Source organism: Equus quagga, chromosome 22, assembly GCF_021613505.1.
Source record: "Equus quagga isolate Etosha38 chromosome 22, UCLA_HA_Equagga_1.0, whole genome shotgun sequence".
Taxonomy (NCBI): domain Eukaryota; kingdom Metazoa; phylum Chordata; class Mammalia; order Perissodactyla; family Equidae; genus Equus; species Equus quagga.
In genome coordinates this window covers 2,634,747-2,655,818 of record NC_060288.1, presented here as the reverse complement: position 1 = coordinate 2,655,818, position 21,072 = coordinate 2,634,747, and the positions used below count along the sequence as shown (strand labels likewise).

The following is a 21,072-nucleotide window of genomic DNA, read 5'->3' as shown; positions in this document are numbered from 1 at the left end:
GAGGAAGATTAGCCCTGATCTAACATCTGCTGCCAATCCTCCTCTTTTTGCCAAGCAAGAGTGGCCCTGAGCTAACATCTGTGCCCATCTTCCTCCACTTTATATGTGGGATCCCTACCACAGCATGGCTTGCCAAGCGGTGCCATGTCCGCACCTGGGATCCAAACCGGCGAACCACAGGCCGCCGAGACGCAGAACATGTGAATTAACCGCAGTACCACCGGGCCGGCCCCGCAACTTTTTTTTAATGAATGTTAAAAGACCAAAATTTTCTATATTATGAGTAGTAGAAGGAAAACAATAAGAAAAAAATAGGAGTCTTGTAAAAATCAAGCTGCTTTTCTAAAGCGTGTCAGCACACTCAGGAACATAGAGAACAAAAGAGTCAGAAAAGTGACAAGTGACTAAGAAAGCGAAGTTTAGAACTTTCTATGAAGAGGAAAGAGACCTATATTGTGTCATGAAGAAAAGGCTCTTTGTCATCCAGATAACAAAACACTGGAATGGTCTACCAAAGAAGGTTGTAGAAGCTAGAGTCTTAGTGATGCCAAAAAATTAATAGATATTTTTCTGTCCTGAAAGGTTTAAACACTTGCTTGCCTAACATGTGCAAAGGACTGGACCAGAAAATCTTTGAAGCTTTCTTCCAGTTTTCAATCTGCCTGCTGTCCAGCAGTCTTCTACAGATTTATGCACAGTCCCACATATGCCTCTTTCAGAAAATTAACACTAATTCCTTATATTTGCAAGATGCGTTTTGTTTTTCAAAATGTTTTCACACGGAGCAGGGTACAGTGAAATGATCCTGGGAGTTGGAGTCAAGAAAACTAGGCTCAAGTCCTGACTTGGCATTTTTATTAACTTGGGAACCTTGGAGAAATTTCTTCCTTATCTGTGCAATTTTTTTTACCTTAAGAACCCTATGATGAGATGGTCCAAAATTAAATATGAGATCGTGCTGGAAGACGAGCCCCCCAGGTACGAAGGCACTCCAACAGTGACTGGGGAAGAGCAAGAACAAGGACAAATAGCACTGTTGTCATGATGCAACTAGACCAAAGCCGGGAGGACGTCTACCGGCTGACATGCATAAAGGTTAGAGGAAAGTCCCAGGCTGAACCACACACATGACTGGAACATGAACCGTGAGAAGCTGGGACCAAGGTACACTGGAAAGTGTAAAGTGAGAAATGGAACGTTTAAGTATCACAGTGCTTGGTGTTAGCAAACTAAAATGGGCTGGGATGGCACACTTTCAGTGGGACAAGTACACAGTGTTCTTCTCTGGAAATGACAAACTCAGAAGAAACGGGGTGGCTATAACAAGAAGGCAAGATGTAGCACAGGCAGTTAGGGGCTACAATTATTGATATGAAATAATATCAATCAGACCTCTGGGAAAACCTATTAACACAACCATCATCCAAGTCTATGCTCCAACTACAGATGCTGAAGAAGATGAAACTGAAAGCTTTTATGCAAGTATCCAAGAAGATATTGATCATATACCAAAACAAGACACGCTGATAATTATAGGTGACTGGAATACAAAAGCAGGAAATAAAGCAGAATCGAACATGGTCAGAAAATTTGGACAAGGGGTCAGAAATGAAGCAGGAGACCGGCTCGTGGATTTCTGCGAAGCCAACAATCTGTCCGTCACAAATGCACGCCCCAAGCAACCAAACAGCTGACTGTCTATGTGGACATCACCTGGTGGCCAATATAGAAATCAAACAGCTTATGTAATTGGAAGCAGGAGGTGGAGAAGCTGTATTCTCTCTGCCAAAACAAGACCAGGAGCAGATTGTGGTCCTGACCATGAACTGTCCATATTAAATGTCAGATGGAAGCTGAAGACGAGCGCTAAAAGAATCATAGTGCCAAAATATAATGTAAACAATATTCACGACAAAATTAAAGTCCACATAAAGTGAATTTACATTGATGAACTTAATTGAGAACCAGAAGAACTATGAACTGAAACCAGAAATGTCATTAAGGAAGAATGCAGAAAGACAATGCTTGAAGGTAAAAAAAAAAGAAAAACTGAGATGGATGACAAGTAACACTAAAAATTGTTAAGGACAGGTGAGAAGCAAAAGTAAAAGGTGACAAAAGCAGGGTTAGAATCCTGAGTGAGGTTTTTTAGTGACTGTCACATAGAGATAAAGAGAACCACTATGGGGCCAGCCCCATGGCCGAGTGGTTGAGTTCACACACTCTGCTTCAGCAGCCCAGGGTTCACTGGTTCGGATCCTGGGCACGGACCTACACACCACTCATCAAGCCATGCTGAGCCGGCGTCACACGTGGAAGAACTAGAAGAACTTACAGTTACGTTAGACAACTATGTACTGGGGCATGGGGGAGAAAAAAAGAGGAAGACTGGCAACAGATGTTAGCTCAGGGCCAATCTTCCTAAAAAAAGGAAAAGAAAAACACAACAAAAAAGAGAGAACCACTCTAATGGCCGCTGCAAAGAGATAGAAGAAAACAATAAAAAAGGAAGAACAAGAGGTCTCTTCCGGAAGATTCAGGAAATCCAAAGGAAATGTAGACCTAGGCTGGGAATGCTGAACGACCAGTATCTGATCGGAGAAGATAGAGGGAAAGTGGAAATGCTACACAGAAGAGACGGAAGGTGGGCAGATCCTTTGAGGAAGATTCCTATGAGGAAGAACCCGTAATGCTAGAAAGTAAAGTGAAAGCTGCCCTGAAAGCACTGGGAAACAGTAAGTCACAGGGATAGGTGGCTATGGATACAATTGTTTCAAGCCACAGAGACTGAATCTGCCAGTCCTAGCAAGAATATGCCACCAGATCTGGAAGACGAAACAATGCCCTACAGACTGGAAATGCTCAATACACATCCCAATCCCCAAGAAAGGAGCTGCCAAGGACTGCGGTAACTATAGGACCACGGCTCTAGTTTCCCATGCAAGTAAAGTGATGCTCAAGGTGCTGCAGCCAAGGCCCTTACCTTATATGGAGCAGGAAATGCCTGATGCCCACTCCGGGTTTCAGCAAGGGAGAGGCACGGGAGATCTAATTGCAATTGTTCATTGGCTACAGGAATGCTCCAAAGAATTTCAGAAGAAGGGTAGTCTATGTTCTATGCAGACTCCAGTAAAACCTTTGACTGCGTGGGTCACGAAAAGCTATAGGTTGCTCTGAAAGACATGGGCAGGCCTCCACACTTGATTGTCCTGATGTGTAACCTGTATTGTGAACAAGAGGCCACTGTCAGGACAGAATATGGAGAGACAGAATGGTTTCCTACAGGCAATGGTGTCAGACTGTGCATTTTATCTCCCTATCTGTTTAATCTCTATGCAGAACATGTCATACAAAAAACTGCACTGGACGTTTGACAGAGAAGTGAAAATAGTGGACAAAATATCAACAATCTATGGTATGCAGATGACACCATCTCACTGGCAGAAAGCAGCAATGACTTGAAACAACTTCTGATGAAAGTAAAAGACAAAAGTGCCAAAGCAGGTCTGCGTCTGAACATCAAGAAGACAGAAATCATGACCACAGAAGAACTACACAACTTTGACGTAGACAAGGAAGACATTGAAATTGTTAAAGATTATGTTCGCCTCGGTTCAGTCATCGATTTCTCTGGAGGCTGCAGCCAAGAACTCAAGAGAAGCCTGAGACTCGGAAGGGCAGCAATGGGAGAATTAGGAAAGATCATCAAGTGTAAGGAAGTGTCATCAGAGACCAAGGCCGAGATCCTCCACATCCTCGTTTTCCCAGTTACTGTGTGCGAGAGCACAAGCTGCACAGTGAGGAAGGCCCACAGGAAAGATGGCTTCGCTTGAAATATGGTGTTGGAGGAGAGCTCTACAGACACCCTGGACTGCCGGGAAGAGGAACAAGTGGGTCCTAGAGCAAATTAACCTGAACTGTCGCTGGAGGCAGTGATGATAAAAGTGAGGCTGTCCTGCTTTGGGCCCATCAGGAGAAGGCAGGATTCTTTGGAGAAGACAGTAGTACTGGGAGAAGCAGGAGGCGGCAGGAAAAGGGGGAGACCAAATCTGAGACGATTGACTCCATAAAGGAAGCCACAGGCGTGAGCCTGCAGGAGCTGAGGTGGGCTGTCGAGGACGGGACCCTGCGGACCACACTCACTCATAGGCAATCAGAGGAGCTGGAGCCGACTTGATGGCACATAGCAACATTCTGTAAAATAGGGATAATAATAATACCAACATAACAGGGTTGTTGTAAGGAAAAAGTGAGATGAGGTATAAAAGGTTTTTGAGAATTCTAAAATATGAATGCCTATATAAATTGTTAATTCATTATTGCCTTCTTCTATAATGCATTGATGTAAACAGATAGCACTTTCCTGTTGACAGATGTATCATGGCTTTTCCATAATCCCGAGTAAGCAGCTTGGCCAAGATTGGAATCCAGCACTTCTGACTCAGGAAATCAGTCATCTTTCCTGACCCCACACTGCTTGTCCAGCAGAAATGTGTCTAGCCCTCTGTAGATGGCTCTTACACAGGCACTGCCTGCCCAACTGCCTGGTTTCCGGCTACATTAGTAGCAAGGTTGCTCAGCTTGCGGGAGAGCTTTCCCAGTTCTCACTTTGGTTGAATGTGTTCTTCTCACACAAGATCTATTTGTCGATGAAAGGTTTTAGAATCTTTGAAACTTTGCTTATGCAAGCACACACATGTGTGTCTCTGTGTTTGACAGATTTGGGAGGTTTAGGTGTTCAGGATAAATGCACACAATCCTGTTAAAAAGAGGTGTGAATAGTTGCTTGAGGAACTGTGCTATCAGTCTACATTGGCTTTGGTAGCAACGCAGGGATCACGCTGAGCCGGATGCGTGGCATTAGCCAATGTGAATAGAGACAAACAAATGGAGGTCAATTGGAAACCTAGAGCTTACTGAAAATACAAAGAATGAGAAGATGAGAAATCTAGAAAAATACAATCCAGCTACTTTCTGTTCCCCCAAAATAGCTTCACAGTTAAAATAACAGAAAAGTGAATAATAGAAAAATAAACACACCTATAACAGACTGATATTAGCAAAGCAAAATAGGGGTAGCAATAGAAGTATCAACATAGAATTCAGGGCAAAAAAAAATAAATGGGATGAAGAGGTTTACCATCCATTGATCTAAGAAAAAATCACCAAGAAGATACAATAGCACTGAGCCTTTGCACACCAAACAACATAGCGTTACAATAATATAAGGCATAAACTGTTAGAGAATGTATGAATTTGAGAAAAAAACAATCATCATGGGAGACTTGAGCATTCTTTTCTCAGAATTTTAAGATCAAGTGAGAAAGCTTCATTTTAACAAATTTAGACATTTCCCTTTTTTTAGAAAATTTGTTCACATACTAGTCAACAAAGAAAATCTCAATAAATTCCTCAGAATAGAGGTAACAAAGACCACATTTTCTGAATGGTAGAAATTAAACCCCATGTGGTCAGCACCTTGCCAGTTTTGTTCACCTTTTACCTCAGCACCTAACACATTGTTTGGCACATGGCAGGGCTCTGTGTTTGTTACATAAGGAAGGAAGGAAGGATGCCCATAAGACAACTCAAAAGCAGCATGAAAAATATAGCCTCCCCCGATATAATCCCTTAGAAATTTCAGTTACAATCATAAAAGTAATTCTTGTCTCAAAGAGAAAACTAAAATGGGAACTGGAACCTATTTAGAAATAAGTGACAATAAAAGCACTGGGTGTAAAAATGGACAGTTTTTCTTTGTGGAAAATTTACAATCTTAAATGCATTTCTTGGAAAACATAGAAGATTGAAAATAAATGAAATATATATTCCACTGAAAAAGGTAGAAAAATAAAAGGGGAAATCATAAAACGAAAACAAAAAACAATGAACTAGACAACAAGAAAATCAGTATATCTAACGAATTAAATAAGAAAACCTCAAGTCTGACCATGAAAAAAATAGAAAACACAAATAAAGAATATTAGGAATAATAAAAGAACTACAGATAATGTGGAGCTTTTTGAAAATTAAGAAAACACTATGCTTAACTTCATATCATTAAATTTAAAGTTTAGAGGAAATGGCTGATCTTTTAAGAAATTACAAAGGATCAAAACTGACTCAAGGGGCCGTCCAGTGGCGCAGCGGTTAAGTGCACACATTCAGCTTTGGCGGCCCCGGGTTCGCCGGTTCGGATCCCGGGTTCATCCATGGCACCGCTCGCCAAGCCATGCTGTGGTAGGCGTCCCAGATATAAAGTAGAGGAAGATGGGCATGGATGTTAGCTCAGGGCCAGCCTTCCTCAGCAAAAAGAGAAAGATTGGCAGCAGTTAGCTCAGGGCTAATCTTCCTAAAAAAACCTGACTCAAGAAACAGTAACATCACCAGGTTGGTCAAACATCTACAAACATGTTTTCCTAGTCTTTGGTTTGTTGATTTGTTGATACTGTCTTTAGCCATACAGAATTTCTCCCACCCCAAAATTATATAAATACTCTCCAATAATTCTTCCTTATATAGTTTTTAAATTAAATTCTTCAGTTATTTTTGGTGTGAGGTAAGAGTCTACCTTTATTTTCTTCCAGACAGACAGCCCACTGCGCCAGTATCTTACATTAATCCAGGAGCTGCTATTACTTCTGTATATTTAAAATATACAAATGGCTTTGAAAATTGGCAAAAGGTTTGAATATGCATTTCACTGAAATGGAAATCATTGATAAATATATGAAAAAATACTACATACCATTTTTATTTAAAAATATAATGAAAACAATCATGAGATACTGTTTACTTATCATATTGACAAATATTTTAAAATTTGATCATTTTTAGTGATGGTGAAGGTATGAAAAAAGGCCAACTCTTAAAGATTATTGGTGAAATTATAAATATATACAGTCTTTCTGGAGGCAATTTGGCAGTACTATCAGAATTTTAAATGTGCCTACCCTTTGAACAGGCTTTATTCTAAATATCTGTCATGGAGAAATTCTCACACACATACGCGAATGTATGTATACAAGAGTGTTAGTTGCACCATTTTATTACCAAAAAAATTGAGAACCACCTAAATGTCTGTAGCAGAGTATGGCGGACCCATATGATAAACACCATGCACCATGGTGAAAAATGAGCTACGTCTATAATACACTAATATGAAAAGACATCCACTGTGTATTAAGTGAAAAATGCACATTGCCTATATATATTCTGAGGCCATTTTTGTAAAAATAAAATATCCAAACCACTATATAATTAACAATTTTACCTTCTTGCTGGTTTGGTTTTTTTTTTTTAAATGAAGTTTTGATTGATTGGAGTAAAACATACAGACAGGAAATTACACAGGGAACACATCTGTGTTACCACAAACCAGATCAAGAAATAGAACCATTCTCTAGGAGTCTGGAGCACAAGAAAAAGGTCTGGGCTGAGATAAAGACTTGGGAGTTAGCATAGGAAAGTAATTGAATAGTTGTCGAAATTGGGTAAAGGCTCCCAAGGAAGAGGCATAAAGTGAAAAATAGGGAAGACTGATTGAAGGGGTGGGGAGAGTAAACTGGGTCTGCGAAGGAGACTGGGCAGCATGCCAGAGGTAAGAACACCAGGAAAGTCATCCACCACCTGAGACGGTCTGACCGTGTCCAGCTGCAGAGCCCAGGAGTGGTCCAGGTGCCCCAGGCGGGACTCCTTACCTGTCCTATGATCCTGTCACTCGGGCCACAAGTGATTGAACGAGAGATCCATGCCCTAGGCCCTCTGGGTGCTCCGACATTGGCCAGTGAGTGCCACACCCACTGACCTTCCTCTCTCTTTGGATCACAGACACAGAGGGATACAGAGGAGTAAATCGACACAGAAACGGAAACAGAGAAGGCAGTAACAGAAGTGTGCCTGGGAAGAAACCCCACGGTGGAGATGAGAGGCCAAAGAGTGGGTAGGGCGAATGAGGAAAAGCAGCAAAGTGTACTCCCTCACAGAGAGGCAGAGAAGTGCGTTAGAACCCTGGGGAAGCAAGCTGGGAACCTCCCTCGAAGCCTGTCTGTTTCACTGTGCTCTCCTTATCATAGACACCTGCCACAGGTAACCCAGGAGTGACGTCTAAGGCTGCCCGGTCAGCAGTGGCGCGTTGGAAGCCTGGGACAAAGTGCCCGAGTCACATTTCTTATGATATCCTTTTCATTTCCCCCAGGGTTTGGCATTTCCCCTTTTCTGATTGGCTGCCTCCCCAGGGCCCGGGCCTCAGTGCTGGTGGCCCTCTGGGGGTCGGGAGCGCATAAATAGTTCCTGCTGGGGAAACTGGGAAACTGGTCTCAGACAAGAGGAACAGAGATCTCTGCCACGCACTGCTGCCTGGAGCTGCATGGGGTAAGTGCTCTTGTCTCCAGGAACTGACAGCTGTTACTTGGTGCCCAACCCACTGCCACTTCTTACCTGTGCTGCTTTTTATTCAGTTTCATCAGACACTTGTGGGCTGGGGACCCAGGGGAGGAGAAGGGCAGTGATGTGGCAAGCTGCAGTTGAGAAGGCCTGGTCCTTCTGCTCTGTCATCAGAACTTCCTTCCCCTTTTGTCACAGGTCCCAGTGCTGCCAGCGTGTCTTCTGTGTATCGCCCCATGCACCTCTGCCTCAGCCACAGCCCTTCCCCGCAGCAGCTCCCGCGGCCTGGCCTGGTAGAGCTGCAGCCCCAGGCCTCCTTCTACTCCTTCCTGGTACGACTGCATGAACCCCAGAGACCCAAGAAGCGAGTAGTGTTTGCAGACACGAAGGGGATCTCGTTGACATCCGTGCACAAGTTTGAAGATGCTGTGGGCAGACACTCTGAAGAAGCCTCGTGTCCCATGTTCAGTTTCCTGCGCCCTGCGCCACCTGGCTGGCCAGAGCCACCACCTACGCTCTGGGCTTCCCCGCACCCAGGCAGGGTTCGGGGGTTCCAGAGGCGCCTGCAGGTGCAGAGTGTGCGCCCGGAGCAGCGTGCTGGGCAGGGGCCTTCCTGCGAGGCGCTGTCTAGCAGGCAGGCTGGGTTCCAGAAGGCAAGGCAGATGCGCATCACCTTTGATGTCAGGGCTCCTTCCAAGAAGTGCCTAGTGTTCACACGGCCAGTCCTTGCAGAAGCGAGACTGACAGCTTCGCCTTCCAAGCCATGTTGCCACTAGGTCCCCCAGGCCGGTGGGCACCATCCAGTTCTGCTTCTGTTGTTGGGGAAAACAATCAAGGGCAAACCTGTTGTTTGGTGCCCAGTTCTCAGTCACGCTCATCACAATGTAAGTGAGCTCTGTGAGGGCCCACAGACAGGGCGAGCCGTCTGTGGTTACTTTTTCTGCAGAGGCAAAGCTTGAATTCCTCACCCAGGATGTGCTATTCCTATCGCTTCTGGAACTTTATTCAGACTCTTCTTTCTCCTGAATTCACAGTGGGGAGACAGGAGGGACACAACTCCCAGCCCCCAGAAAGCCTTGAATGCTTTGCATTCTTCTCTCACAAGGGGAGCCCACTTCCTGACCAAAGGGCTGAAATTTCCTTTAGGGAGATGCTGGGAATGGCGCCCTTTACCCTTTGCAGAGGAGCCTTTGGAGTGTGGAAACAGAAGAAATGTAAATAAAGCTTTTATGTGTCATTATTTAACAGGCCTGGCAGAGTGTCTGTAAGGACTGTGTGGAGGAGGGGTGGGCCGGGGAGGGTTCTTTGCATTGAAAGCAGGAGGCACCCAGCACAGGAAGGAGCTCTTACACTTTCCTCTCCAGGTGGAAGGGGCCAGCTTTCTGGTAACTTGAAATCCTACTGCTGCTTCAACTTTTGCCTAAAGAAAAGTTCATTAAAGCATCTTCAGTGGTTCACGTTGTAAACACTTGACCTTTCCCCCTCTTTAGCAGGTAAAAGTCTGGGGAAACTCTGTCTACCTCAAAACAGGTGCACTTAAAAAAAAAACAAAAACATTTTTAGCTGTTTTGTGCATAATTTACCAAGACCCAGAGACCTGACCTTTGTTCCTAGGCCCCTCCCTCCCCTGTTGTATTTATCACCCTATATGGAAACTGCTTATTGAACTGTTTGCCACCCTCAGGGCCTGGAAAGGCTGGACCAGGACTGCCATCCACCCTGCTGGCCCCCAGGCTGGCAGCCCTGGAATGCTCAGGAGGTAAGGGTTGGAATAATACGTGAATGTTTGTGCCAGGTAGGCCCCTCGCTTCAACTTGCAATGCTCTGAGATCTTCAGTCTTCAGAAGATTTTAGCCTCTTTTCGGAGATTGCTCATTCTCTCAGATTACTGTTCGTGGATGACAAATTTTAAATATGTGTTTAAAAAGAATGTTTCTCTCTTCTGATTCCTTGACTTCTTGGGCTATATTTGTTTGTGCCGGTGGCAGGCTATATCAATGCAATCATTGTGGCTGAGCAAGCAGCATTCTCTTTTTCTCCCTAAAGGGCCTGCCCCAGCTGATTCAATCTGTAAAACAACCAGGTGGTTAACAGCGTAAAGCTAGAAGCAGCCAAACACACCGGCTTCCAGGGCCGCTCTGAACACAGCTGCAGCTTCCTCATCTGATAAGGAACGCTTTCGTAACTGCACCTTTTTCCTCCTGCTCCCTCTCCAGCCTTCTAGCCCTGCCTCCATTAAGGGATGATCAGGAATAGGTGAGTGGTACCCACAGGGTATGCTGTCAGGATTGGGGGTCGCTCTCCCAAATTAAAGCTGGTATGAATCAACAGAAAAACATGAGTAGCCAGCTCTAAAGGTGATTTACCTCTAGAATGTGTTGTAGTATATTTCTAATGAAACTAGGGTTTCTGAAATCTCATCAATGAGCCTCTGAAAAAATACAACTCAGGTCAGGTCCTACCACTGGGGAGGGGAAGTCGTGGAAGACCACGTGGGTCAGGTTTTACAGTTATAGGGGGCCTGAAATCTAAGACTTTTGATATTATCTCTGATGAAGTTACACTCCGATGAAGTATGACGGGGTTCGGAACAGTCCTCCCCAAGACGTGCCACTTTGGCATGTGGAATATTTTGAGCTAAAAACAAACGAGACCCTGCGGGCTCAAGCGAAACTTTTACCTCTCCCTTAAAGAATTTAAATTGGGAGACTTGCCCATAATAAGAGTTATTACCAGAAATAACTTTTTATGACCTATCTGTATGGCAGGGCAAACATCTAATTACCGAACATCTGCTCTTCTTATCATCCTGTGAATGACTCTCCTCCTCACTGAAGCCCCAGGCCCCCATCCCATTCCTTGGCTCAAGATAGCAGATACACCTCATTTTACCTTTCTGTCTTCGAACCTCTCATGTATGTGGGGTTCCCATATGTACAAAATTAAATGTTTTTCTGTTAATCTGTCTCATGTCGACTTGATTATTAGACTAGCTGAAAGAATATTTGAATAGTAGACAGAAATTCTTTCTCCCCAAAATGTACAACCACAGAGATAGCTAACCAGATTGAAAAAAGATGCTGTTCATTAGTCATCTTTGAATTTCACTTTGGTGTTTCATTGACAGACCACATTGCCTGTAGTGCACTTTGATTTAATATTTGATATTTTTATAAACCTTATCTTGTAAATAGTACAACTGTGTTATTTGCCCCTTTTTCTGTTAAAATTGATAATTTTGGAAATACACACATGTACTATATGCCACAATTGTAATCCTGTAATTCCTTTTTTTTTTTTTGAATAGTGATAATCTCAAAAAAACAGTTGTAGTTCAGGGGTCTCTTGACCTCTAAAACATCCAGACTAAGAAAAACTGGTCCAATTAAGACCACCTTTTCCATCTAGCTAATGTTTGCATTCAGGGAGCTCTGATATTTTTACTGTTAAGAACCCCTTTTACTGTTTTTCCCACATACCCCAAGTATTGTCTACCAAATTTGATGCATTAAGTACTAGTTCATTTCACAATTTTATTAAATACGTATGTAATTTGTCAAGTTTCTGGTACTCATCATGTAGTTTTCCCTCATTCAACATTTATTGAACAACCTCTCTGTGCCAGACATTATGGGGACAGAAAGATGAATAAAACAAAATTTACAGTCCAGTGAGGGGAGCCAGACATCTAAACAGATCATCAATAAAAATAAGTAATGTGAGAGGCACCTGGAGAGTGTTAGGGACTCATGAAGAATGCACCCTAAGGGAGAAATCAGAGAAAACTTCCTTTTGGAGTTAACGCCAGAAGTGAGTCCCAAAAAGATGAGTAGATGTTTGCCAAAAATTACATCTTAGTTAGCTTAATTAAGTGGCCTTATTTATATATGTGATTTCCACTAGACTTTAAAAATTATTATTAAAGTAATTGGAAGCTCCCCTTTTCTTTCCTTGAGAATCCCAGGAAGGCAGCCATTGTTTTAATGGGTGGATAACGGTAGACGAGAGTGAATTTTAGAAAATAGAGAGCTGGGCAAAGAAAAGTGGTTTACCATATTCATCCAACAGGATGTTCTGCTCAGCCAAGTTTTTTTTCAGCTGCTTGGCACATAGAATCCTGTACAAGTAGAACTTTGGGATATGTCAAATCTCCAGAACCTCTAGATACGTACATTTCCTTTTTTCTTTTTTTTTTTAAAACTTTATAGTAACAGACAACCTATCGATGTTGATTTAATTTCCCAAGTAGATTTTCCTACTGCTAGTGTATGAGCTGACCTATGGATTCTATAATTCCGGTTATATTATTCTGTTATTCCAGTTAATTTTGCATTTTCAATTATCCACTTCAACTATCCAAATAAGCCCTTTCTTTTTATCAGTGTCTCCTGCAGGTTTGATTACTACAAGTCAGTGCTCACCCTGCCGTGAACTGGCAAAATTGAGCCTGTAGATTTTTAAATTGAGGACCACGGTGTAGATATGGACTGAAAAACTTGTCTTCTTCATTTTGCTCTTAACTGCAAAGTCTCTACTTCTTACATCTGAGCATTGTTGAATTGATCTGATCCAACATGTGCATCGTCTGTATTCTGATGACTCTCACGTTTATATCACTAGCCTGATCTCTCCTCCCAATTCCAGACTCATATATCAAAGAATAGCATCTCAAATAGCAGTTGCAAAAGAAATTAAAAATAGAATTACCACATGATCCAGCAATCCCACGTTGAGGTATATATTCAAGAGAGTTGAAAGCAGGAGCCCAGATATTTGTACATTCACGATCATAGCAGCATTACTCACAATTGTTAAAAGGTGGAAGCAACTCAAATGTCTATACGTGGAGGACCGGGTAAAGAAAATGTGGTATATACATACAGCGGGATATTATTTAGCCTTAAAAAGGAAGGAAATTCTGCCACATGCTACAACATGGATGAACCTGGAGGATATTATGCTAAGTGAAATAAGCCAGTCACAAAAAGACAAATTTTGTATGATTTCACTTATACTTCATATGAGTATGAGGTATGAGTAGTCAAATTCATAGAAACAGAAAGAATGGTGGTGGGCTGGGGGGAGAGGGAAATGGTTTTTTTGTTTTTTGGGTTTTTTTTTTTTTGAGGAAGATCAGCCCTGAGCTAACATCTGCCAACCCTTCTCTTTTTGCTGAGGAAGACTGGCCCTCAGATAACATCCATGCCCATCTTCCTCTACTTTATACGCGGGATGCCTACCACAGCATGGCTTGATGAGCGGTGCAATGTCCGCACCTGGGAACCGAACCCGCGGACCCCAGGCCACCAAAGCGGAATGTGCGCACTTAACCACTGCGCCACCGGGCCGGGGGTTTTTATTTAATGGGTATTGAGTTTTCATTTTTCAAGATGAAAAATTTCTAGAGATCAGGTGTACAACAATGTGAATATACTTAACACTACTGAACTGTGCACTTAGAAATGGTTAAGATGGTAAGTTTTGTGTGTATTTTACCACAACTAATTTTTTTTTTTAAAAAAAGAACACAACTTTTGCTTAATTTGGCTTTTTCTCTTGGTGCTTGGAATTGAGCATTGGTGTTGCTGGTTGTGTAGTGAACAGCTGTAGGTTCACCTCTTAATGAATGTTAAAGACTCTGTACATTGAAAGGTGGCCGTGGAAGGGAAAGGAATTATACAGCACACTTATGGTGCTGTCCTACTGAGGGACAGAGCACCTGTCAAACGGAGTATCTTCCCAGGCTCATAGCACTGTGTGTCATACGCGCAGCAAACACAATGATTGTAGAGGCACATTTTGGGAAATGAGCTCAAAGTTAGGATGGGATGGGGATTGTTAAACCTCTCACTGAGACCTTAATCACTGTGACCCCCTTCTTTTAATGGTCTATCCTTCATCAGGTACTTAAAATTACTCACATAGTTTTTGTAGCACAAGAGTATTTTCATCGTAGAATGTGAAAATACCTTCAACAATAATCTAGAGACAGTCCAAATTCAGTGTCAAGGAATTTAGTGCCGGCGATGAGCCTGGTCATGCTATCAGGCAGTAGGCCTTCTCTATAGATAAACCCACGCCATGTCTAAATTCTCAAGCATTACTTGCTCACTTTCTCTCTCCCGTTTGTATTCTTTGTGCCTAGAAATGACCATGACAGAGAGATGCCCAGATCACTGACCTTTGCAAACAAAACTTTGGAGCCTAAGAGAACTATATTAACCCAGTTCTTACTGATTTCCTCTTTGGGGGGGAAGTTTGATTGCTTTCCCACACCAAAGAAGTTTAGAGAATGTGCCAGTGAATGGGTGCCTACTCTCACCTGGGCATGTGTGCGTGTGTTGATACCCAAGAAGTGAGTTTACTATTTGGTTGGGCAAAGAATCAATGAACACGATTTGTATTGAGCCTGTAACGTGTGTGACTTATTTTTTAATTTCAAAATTATTATATACAAGGAACTGTAATATTTGGTAAGAATTGTGAGAAAATTTAAACATGAATAGACACTAGCAGACCAGACAGACACACGGCTTCTAAGCTTGGCTGGTTCTAGGGGTGGGAAAGGAGACCAGATATAAGAATCCAAAGAGCGTTTAAGATGGTGGTGGCCACTTTAAAACCCTATCCCTAGCATTGGGGAGGACACAAAAATGTAGAGTGTCCCATTTCTTCTTTTATGGAACTGAATCTAGTTGAAGATTAGACATGGCAATACATTATTCTACTTTGCATCATTGGGACCCTGGCAAAAACTGGCCATATGGTAAGGGTTCAAGGAAGGTTTGTTACATGAGTGGATAAATGATTGAGTTCAAGTCCCAAATAGGCGTGGTAACATTTAGCGTGGGGATGAGTGGTCCAGTGTTTTGGAGCAGAGCCATCATTCTCATAGTCAGATTCTGAGGTTTAAGAAGGTGAACTTTTGGGGCCGGCTCCGTGGCCGAGTGGTTAAGTTCGCGCACTCCGCTGTGGCGGCCCGGGTTCTGATCCTGGGCGCGGACATGGCACCGCTCATCAGGCCACGTTAAGGCGGCGTCCCACATCCCACAACTAGAAGGACCTGCAACTAAGATATACAACTATGTATGGGGGGGAGGGGTTGGGAAATAAAACAGAAAAAAAAAAATATGAACTTTACTCTCAAGATTTATTATCAGATTACTTAGCACGGAATGGCAATCGGATAGCAATATGCAGAATAAATAGTGGGGAGGCATTGGTACTGGAGGCAAAAATATCCTTTAAGAACGGGAAGGAGAAGGGCTAAAGAAGGACGAATTTTAGAGAGGTGATAAGCTTGGGTTAGGTATTTGAAGTCTGAAGAGATGATGAGAAATACACTTACAAACTCCGACAGGTACCCCCTAGATTTGAGTAGAGTGATCAGTGTTGAGGTAGACGTTGGAAAGTTGCAACTGCGAGGAAACATGGAGATCGTCTACAGCAACCCCTGAACTCCTTGGCTTCACTAGCAAGGCAACCAAGACTCCGTGATGATGATGAAGTAGTGGTGGTGGGAGCAGCCGCGGCAGTCGAGGGTGATGGCAGCTCACCTGTCTGGAGCGTGCCGGGCCTTGAGCTAAGTTCTTTACATAAACAACCGTATCTCACTGCGTACTACAGCAGCCCCAAGACGACCAGGTAACTGATGATTCAAGCCTCTTCTCACTCAGCGGGGCTGACTTCACCCTCCAGAACCTAGGCTAGTGTACCCCGGGGGAGGCGGCAGTACGCGGGCCCTGACGCAGCTCAGAAACGCGGAGACCCCCCTTTAGGGAGCGCTCCCCGTGTGGGGGACGGAATCCCGGGGGCGCGCCACGGCGGTGAGCGGGGTCCGGAGGCCGGGGCCAGGGCGCACAGCCCCGGCGCTGCGGCACCTGGGTTGCCCGGCGCAGCGGCCGCCCGCCCTCCAGGGGCTGCTCCGAGGTGCGCGGGCAACGCCCCGCCCCACCTCCCAGACGCCCTGCCCCTCGGGGCCCGCGCGCCGCGCGAGAGTAGACGGGGGCGGGGCGGGACGCGGAGGCACGTCAAGGCGGCGTAACAAAGGGCAGGCGCGCGCACGTCCTGACGCACGCCTCGGCGGCGGCGGCGGCAGCGGCGCGGGCGGGAGCCAGCGGTCACGGAGGGAGTTGGAGCCCCGGAGCCTAGCGGTCGGTGAGTAGGATCGAACCGCCCCTCGCTGAAGGTCACTGGGCTGCGGGAACCGCGAGCACCGGGGCGCCTCGGGGCCGGGCGCCGGGGACAGCGCCCCTGCGCAGCCCGGCGTCGGGAGACACCATTGCGGCGTCCTGGGGTTTCCCGGCCGCCCCTCCCGCGGTGGAACAGGCTGCCCGGGCAGGCCCGCCCCCGGCCCGGCCCGCTCGGGGCGCTGCTCTGGTCCCCGAGGCCCGGCGCTCCGCAACCCGCCCTCCTCGCCCCCGGGAGTGTGGCTTGGCAGAGCCGAGGGCTGCTCGAGATCACGAGGAAGCGCCTGCACCTGTAATAATTCCGTAGCCTCTTTGGCTTCCCTGGGATGTATGTTTTCCTTTTTCGTTCTTCCACAGGAATCCCATTTTCTTTAGGATTTCCTAACCCCCGAAATCCCTTCTTTGCGTTTTGATTTCACGTCCTGCGAGGCATCCGCCTGCCAGAGGGTCTTATTCCCTCCCTCTCCGTTTCACGTAGGGCTTTGACCTTAGTTGAAAAGTTAGGGAGTATGTACTGTGCATATACACGCACAGCTAAGTGTGAAGCGTGCGGCATGGCTCTGTGGACGTAAGTTCATGCTGTGCTCGGTGCCACTGCCTCTCGCTGCTCCTGCCCTCCGTGTCGTGGATCTTCTCATTGAGAACCTGCACATCAGTTGAAGAATTTCCTTTCTGCTTCATTTTCCTTAATTTTGGCGGAACTTTGAGTGCCTCTGCTTAGTTTCCTGTCTTGTAGATCCTGTCTCAAACCAGGGGAAATGGTGTGAAAAGCAATTATCCTTATGCCAAGACTGTGTAGTACTGCCAGTCCGGTATCCTTTGCTCGCTTTGACAGTGAATTATTTTTTTTCGACCTTGTATTATGGAGAATTGCAGACACTCAGAAGTAGATAGAATAGTGAAGCAGCGTGTAGCCATCGTCCGGCCTCAAGACTCACGGTAAGTAAGCCTGTCCCATCACTTCTAGATCCGTGCCCCCTCCTCCATATCGCTGGGGCAAATTCTTCATATCAAAAGTAGCTTGAGATTTGAAATAAAAATCTTACTATGGGTTAAAGTCATAATGTACTTTTATTGGGACACAGTCTACTATTATAAGTCCTTCAAATAAGAAGCACATAGTAGCATTAGAGAAGGACCAGAAATAGCTATCTAAAATGGTCAGGCTGCTGGAGGACAGGTTAAAACAAAATGTGTTTCAGATCCAGATGAGGACTTCCAGATCATCTGGTCTAACTTTGTCTTTTTTTTTTTAAGATTTTATTTTTTTTTTAAGATTTTATTTTTCCTTTTTCTCCCCAAAGCCCCCCAGTACATAGTTGTATATTTTAGTTGTGGGTCCTTCTAGTTGTGGCATGTGTGACACTGCCTCAGCATGGCATGATGAGCAGTGCCATGCCCGTGCTCAGGATCCAAACTGGCGAAACCCTGGGCCGCCAAAGCGGAGCGCGGGAGCTTAACCACTCGGCCATGGGGCCGGCCCCCATAACTTTGTCATTTCTGATGAGCCCTCAAGGTCCAGAGAGGTTCAGTGACTCGTCCAGGTCCACAGGGAGTAAGAGGCTGAACTGAGACTGGAGCCGACATCTGCCACCCCTGCACGCAGTCTTTCTGCTGTGCTGCACTGCTTGCCTTTAAGTGCTTTCCTTCAGGAAAGAGAAAGTGTGGAAGGGCTATGACTGAACCCTCCTGAAGGGCAGGGATGGGTAGATATGAACTTTCATACCAGATTCTGGAATAATAAAACTTGGGGATATGCCTTAAATTATTTCTGAAACTCCATTTGGGACAAATGAGAAGTTCTAATCATAGCTTTTAGGAAACATGGGAAAATTCTAACCTTACAATTGGAATACCAGACTGAGAATAAGGACAAACTTTAAAAGATTTAGGTAACATTCACAGCTATTTTGTGAAGAGTTAGGGAAACTGGGGTGATTTAGAGTACACCCCTATGTTTTGCTCCTGATAGCAGACACCATTAGCACCCTCCCGTAAAAGGTGCTTTCTTGCCATTAGCAGATGAGAATCCTGCCTGGACTGGTCATGGATTAGGCTTTTTTTTTCCCCTTAACAAAACCATGGTATGCATTTCCCAGCACACTTTATGCTATTAAATTTTCTTGTCTCAAGAAAGAAGTAAATTCGGTACTTGTTCCTCAGTTTTCTTACCTTTCCAATGGGGATATTCTACCTACAAAGAATGCTGTGAACAAGGGCATCTTTGAGTTTGCTTATAAATTCAATTTATATGATGTAACATAATGGTTTATAAATTTACTTTCAGAATGGACTTTTCCTGTGTGACTTGTGACCTAAGTACAGCAGTTGTCACACATCCAGTTTATGGAAATACTGCTGAAATAACAGTATCTGGGTGTCTCGGTAAATTATTACCCCTAAAGACGGCCCCCAGGGTTGGGGTGGTCGTGGGGATTGTATGTTTCACGTGGAGGTTTTTTTGTGTTTGTGGTGTTGGAAAGAGTGCTGTGGTTCGTCTGTCCGGATTCTAGCCTAACTTGCTAACTGGTTTCTGCTAAAAAATAAATTATTTCTCTCATCTGTGTGCCTATCACAAAAAGTTACCTTTTACTTTTAAAAATCTCTTGCTTTCTGGAGATACACTTAAGCTTGAGCTGTACTGCAGAATTTTTTCTTCACTTAAAATAGGACCTCATTATGGCATGTCCTTTACTTCTTACTGTGTCATCATGTTCATGGAGAAAACTTGACGAAATATTATCAATTCCATGTCTCACAAGCTACTTTATAATGCTTACTATAGCATGGTGAGTCCTTGTTAAGAGCAGAGAACTTTAGTACAAGTGTTATAAGTTTTTTCCTAACTCCTTTAAGGTACTCTTTCTCCTTTAAAACATATACATACACACGCACCTGCCGCACAGTCACAGAGGCCGGTCTGCTTTCTTTCAGCACTTTCTAAATTTGTCTTGTATAATAGTAGTTAGTGTGTTTGTATTGCACCTCCTAGTAAAGCCTAAGCTCAAGATCTGCCATACCAGAATAATGCTTTCTAAAAAGGAGGAGCATGGTACATTTTTGTTGACTTTTTGAATTAAAAAACAAAAAACTGGGCCAGCGCCAGTGGCCTGGCAGTTAAAGTTCAGCATGCTCCACTTCAGCAGCCTGGGTTCGGTTCCTGGGCATGGAACCACACCACTTGTCTGTCAGTGGCCATGCTGTGGTGAGACCTCACATGAAAAAAAAAGAAAAGGGGAAGATTGGCAACAGATACTAGCTCAGGGCGACTCGAGGTTCCTCAGCAAAAAAAGCCCCCCAAACTGGTGAGGAAACTTAAATTCAGGGAAGCTGAATGACTTATTCAAGGTCACGTAGATCAGATAGTAACAGAACTATGCCTCAAACCTAGGAAGATTGAGTTCCAGTTGTGCACCCTTCCATTGTACCGTTTTCTTCACACCTCAGAGGAATAGGGAAGGAAAAAATATATGTGCATATTTTTTCCTTCCCAGTTGGAGATATATTGTTTTCAGGGTCTGCTTTGATCAGTGCTACACAATAGGAATATAATACAAGCCACATACATAATTTTAAATTTCACAGTAGCCACTTTAAAAAAGTAAAAAGAAACAGGTGAAGATAATTTTAATACTATGTTTTATTTATTCCAGATTATCTAGAATATCACTTCAACATGTAAAAAATATACATGCTGTTAATGAGTTCTTTTACTTTCTTTTTTTCACATTGTCATTGAAATCTAGTGTATATTTTACGTTTATAGCACATTTCAGTTTGGACTGGCCACATTCCAAGTGCTCAAGAGTCACATGGTCTTGGCTGCTGTGTTGGACAGCAGAGAATCACGGTCAGCTGCACACAAAGGTGAAGGAGCATTTTGTGTTCTTGGTGATATTCACTTGTGAGGTTAGAGTTTGTGGTTTTGGTCTTTAGTTTTTTTCTTTCATGTTTTAGTGATTTTTCCTTGTACAAACAGGATTGTTTTGAGTTTTTGGCAAGTTGAACAGAGAAGTCTGATGTTGCACGAATTTTGTACCTTCATGATGAAGTGCTTTCTCATTATTATGCTTTTTTGCCTGTGGGATCAGCCTCCTCATTTTTTTTTTAACCATCTTAACCATTTTAAAAGTACAGTTCAGTAGGAATGCTGTCTCATTTTAATACGACTGCTTAGTCATTGGGGGGGAAAACCTTGACTTAAAAAATGGCTAGTAATAAAACTCAGTAATAAAACAACCTACTAAAAAACAGACAACAGATTTGAACAATTCACCAAAGAAGATTTATGGTTGGCAAATAAGCACATGAAAAGATGCGCAATACCATTAGGTCATTAGGGAAATGCAAATCAAAACTACCAGATACCACCTCACGTCCGTTAGTATGTCTAAAATTCAAAAGACTGATCACATCAAGTGTTGGTGAGGATGTAGAGCAAATGGAACTTCCATACGCTGCTGGTGAGAGTGGGAAAGGGCACAGCCAGTTTAGAAAG

The 21,072-nt window shown here is 43.9% G+C and overlaps 1 protein-coding gene and 1 long non-coding RNA gene across 5 annotated transcripts in view; both read left to right on the top strand.

Annotated features, from left to right (window-relative positions):
• The first annotated feature begins 7,997 nt into the window (after positions 1–7,997).
• On the top strand, positions 7,998–9,159 carry LOC124231629 (uncharacterized). Its single transcript, XR_006886627.1, has 3 exons — positions 7,998–8,088; positions 8,198–8,373; positions 8,584–9,159. It is a non-coding gene; the product is annotated as an uncharacterized LOC124231629 (long non-coding RNA).
• A 7,256-nt stretch (positions 9,160–16,415) lies between these two features.
• Positions 16,416–21,072, top strand: part of GPAT4 (glycerol-3-phosphate acyltransferase 4) — a 38,707-nt gene continuing 34,050 nt past the window's right edge. The window contains exons 1-2 of one of the 4 annotated variants that reach the window (XM_046648422.1): positions 16,496–16,542; positions 20,341–20,441. The gene's annotated coding sequence lies outside the window, so the exon portion shown is untranslated. Of the gene's footprint in view, positions 16,543–17,443; positions 17,514–20,340; positions 20,442–21,072 lie in introns of those variants that run through there. The other 3 variants (XM_046648424.1, XM_046648423.1, XM_046648425.1) reach the window with 3 other exon arrangements.